The following is a 4,211-nucleotide window of genomic DNA, read 5'->3' on the forward strand; positions in this document are numbered from 1 at the left end:
GACACCTCACAGCTGTTTCTCACCTGCAGGTCAGACAGGAGGACACAGAGATGAACTGTGAGTCGGACGATCTGAGGACAGACAGAAACTCTCCTGAACATCCAGCAGTCGACTCTGCTGATCATCATGTTCAGACTCGGACCAACAGTGTGTGTCTGTGCTGTCAGTGACTCTGAACTACAGTTTATTCATCTTCAGGCTGTTCATGAGATTTACTGACACAAAGTCAAACTGTGTTACAAACTACATGAATTTCTGATCTCAGAGTCAGTGAGTGTTGGAGCTTCAGGTTTGGCAAATTAACTATTTTATGTTGGTGTGATTGTTTATTAACTTCATGTGACTTTTTCTTCTTTAAGTACAGTCCACTGGAAAACACTTTGTATAAAAATCATCTCTTTGTCTGACATTTCTTTAGTTTGTAAACCAATCTTACCCAGTTTAACAGATTGTACAAACTGTTAACGTCTCAGGTATTTCTCTCTCTCTGATCCTGCACTGAGAAGTTTGACAACCTCTTCAACTTTTCTTTAACCTGACACACTGTTCAGGTCAGATTTAAACTGCTTTGACCTTTGACACCAGCAAAACATCCTGAACAACTTTGCTGGGTTGAGACCTGATTACTTTTCATAAACAGACCCATGAGACTCAAAAATATGAAACATATTTTCACATTTTATACTGTTGTATAGATGATGCAAACCTTTGTACACTGATGCTCTTTTGGGTGAAGTTTGACTCATTTGTTTAGATGGATTTTCAGATCCACCAGTTTGGCTCAAGTTAGAAACATTGTGATTTTAGGGAAAACTCATAATGTATAAATATACACGTCATGTTTGTGTGGATTTGTAATGAGACAGCAGTGTCGGAGGTCACAGTCATCCTGTTGCCCACAGAAACAGACTGTGAATTAGTAAAGTAACACATGGAGCACATGAGGAACAAAGGTCATACATGTATCTCCTGAAGTGGATTCTGGGTCTCTGACTTCCTCCCACAGTCCAAAGACATCAACGGGTGTTTTTTATTTATCCGTGTGTGCTGTGTGTGAATGTGTGGTTCCTACAGAACTTAATGGTCAGTAACACTAACATATAAACATGAGTGCATCACATCAGCACATGAAAGAACAACAGTGTGGCATTAATATTACAGCAGTGAGGACAGTGTTTAATCAGCAGTGTGATGAACTGATGCTCTGATCTCTGGTCTGACCGAAGCTTTAACTCCAAACATCTCTCCACTGTTAGAGCTTCTGCACTGTTTCAGGTTCAAATCATGGTTCATATTTTCATGGCCTGATGGTGTGACGCCTCCACCTACATCACTGAACTGCTCCACTTCTGTACTGTTCTCTCTGTGGCCTTCTTGAAACATCCTCTTGGTGTTTGTGGGGTTTTTCTCAGTTCATGTGTGCCTTATAAGAGTTTGTTTTTTAAAGACAATGACAATCAGTGAATTCCTTCTGTGATTGAATGAAATATGAGCACTATGTAAGTGTGTAAGTGTTAATAAAGATTTACATGTACCTGTTGAATTCTCTTCTCATTGTTTTTGTCCCTCCAATAACAGACAAACCTCTGTTTCTGAAGTGCCTTAGAGCAACGTCTTCCTCTGTAACTGAATGCTGAGGGTAAACATGTCTTTACTTCTGTGCCTGAAAACAACATCTCCCTGTAGAAAGTGAAGGCTGAGCTCACTCAGATCACTCAGTCAGATCAACTGAGCTTAGAAATAAACTGATTTGTTGATTTTACACTGCTGTGATTGCAGCTATTCCACAACTCTCTCTGTTAATGGTACACATGGCCACTGATTAAGTGGTCATTGATCAATGATCATTATTCTTTCGGATAGCGATTGAGATTGTGGATAGAAGTGGCAGAAATGGGCTTCCTCCAAAGAGTGGTTGGCCTCTGCCTTAGAGATAGGGTGAGCAGTTTGGCTATTGGAGGGGCTCAGGGTAGAGCTGCTGCTCCTTCACATCGAAAGAAATCAGTTGAGGTGGTTTGGGCATCTGACGAGGATGCTTCCTGGGTGAATTGTTCCATGCATGTCCCACAAGAAGGAATCGAATGGAACTGAAGAAATCACTTGGAAGAGTGACAAAGCATTTCTCCAATTGAATGCGTCCAGATAAACAGAATCAACCTTTTGTGACACTTTTATAATGTTCAACACGATTACTAACAGATAACACACCCAGTGCACTAAACTCACTGTGTGCAGGACTTTGTTTGGTGTTTACATAAACGGTAAATGGCCTGAATTTTATATAACGCTTTACTAGTCCCTATGGACCCCAAAGTGCTTTACACTATATTCAGTCATCCACCCATTCACACACTGGTGATGGCAAAGCAGACATACATTGTAGCCACAGCGGCCCTGGGGCGCACTGACAGAGGCAAAATGAAAACAAACTACAATCCTGCTCCTCACATACAAGGTCTTAAATAATCAGGCCCCATCTTATCTTAATGACCTTGTAGTACCATATCACCCTATTAGAGCACTTCGCTCTCGCTCTGCAGGCCTACTTGTTGTTCCCAGAGTATTTAAAAGTAGAATGGGAGGCAGAGCCTTCAGTTTTCAGGCCCCTCTTCTGTGGAACCAGCTTCCAGTTTGGATTCAGGAGACAGACACTATCTCTACTTTTAAGATTAGGCTTAAAACTTTCCTTTTTGCTAAAGCATATAGTTAGGGCTGGACCAGGTGACCCTGAATCCTCCCTTAGTTATGCTGCAATAGACGTAGGCTGCCGGGCAATGTTCCCTCTAATTTTTCATGTGTCTGAGCGAGTCGCAATATGGCGCCCCCCAGTGGCTGCAGCCAGACTCTTGGGGCCTCTTTTGGTCTCTGCAGGCATAATTAATCAATCACATGGATCATTTCTCAGAAAGGCTCAACAAGTACATCTTGGATGGAACTAAAGCAGGTAGCACTCAGAGGTTGTTTTCTTATCCTTCTGAACAAAGTGATGAACGTTTTGTTTTCATTTCCTCTTTCTCATAATTTTTAATGGAACTATTTTATTTGTAAATTCTATTTATTTTTTAATGAATACATTCTCTTCTGACCATAGTTGTTTTATTGCCTAATGAGATTTGACTAATCAATATAATAGTCCACTCTTGCGCGCTCTATCCTCGATGAGGACATGACCCTCACTGTCCAATCAAATTCTTTCCTCCCATTAAAGGTTTGTGATTGGACAGTAAATTTATAAAAGGTCATGTCAGCACATAGTGTCCATAGTTATAAATCCCACCACTCAGTTTTATTAACACATTCTCTCCATGACCCCAGTAAGCTACTGAAGGCTAACCCAGGCAAATATCCCAGAATGCATTTCGTCGAAAACGTAAGAGGCAGTTTCGGAGGGATGCACAGTTTAAAATATTCTTTCTGAACGTAGCTGTGTAAACTTCAAATATCTACTCGATTTATCAAGACATCACAGATTTGCAAAAGTGCTCTAACATTTTCCGAGATGTGGGACAGTCCACAGTGGGTTGAGAGTGTGGATCTGTGACCTGCGTGAGAATCAGCTTCCTAACGTTTGTCTGGAAGAAACACACAGACAGGAAGCAGCAACAAGTGTGAACATTTCACAGATAATGTGTAATCGGTTATTATCAGGTTGTCTTAAAAACTCCCATAAAACCTTCAGCTGATGCAAAATGCTGCAGTCGAGTCCTGACAGGGACTAGAAGGACAGAGCAGCTTCCTCCTATTCTGGCTTCTCCTCATCGGCTTCCTGTTAAATCCACAATTTAAAATCCTGCTCCTCACATAGAAGAACTTTAATCAGGCCTATCTTATTTCATTGACCTTAGAGTACCATATGTCCAAATCATGGTTCAACAGCAGCTAGGTGGATGTCAGCAGCTTACATGGTGGAGATAAATCCAGGGTTTGAGATTGTTTACAACTTAAACTCAGAGCCTTTTAACACAATTACTGACAAATAACACACTCAGAGAACTAAACACACTGTGTACAGGACTGTTTGGTGTTTGCAGAGATGAAAATGATGCAGCCTGCGGACCAGTTGAATCAGCTGATCCAGCCTCTTATCTGAGCTGCAGTCAGTCACACAAACAGGTTGAACAGGGTGTGTTCTGTGCAGCACCTGCATGTAAAACAGAAGCAAAGCTGTTCCTGTGAAATGAAACTGAAAGCCTCTCTGAGCGTCTCCCTGT

Source organism: Haplochromis burtoni, unplaced genomic scaffold (assembly GCF_018398535.1).
Source record: "Haplochromis burtoni strain Fernald_Lab_line unplaced genomic scaffold, NCSU_Asbu1 Contig_1810, whole genome shotgun sequence".
Taxonomy (NCBI): Eukaryota; Metazoa; Chordata; class Actinopteri; order Cichliformes; family Cichlidae; genus Haplochromis; species Haplochromis burtoni.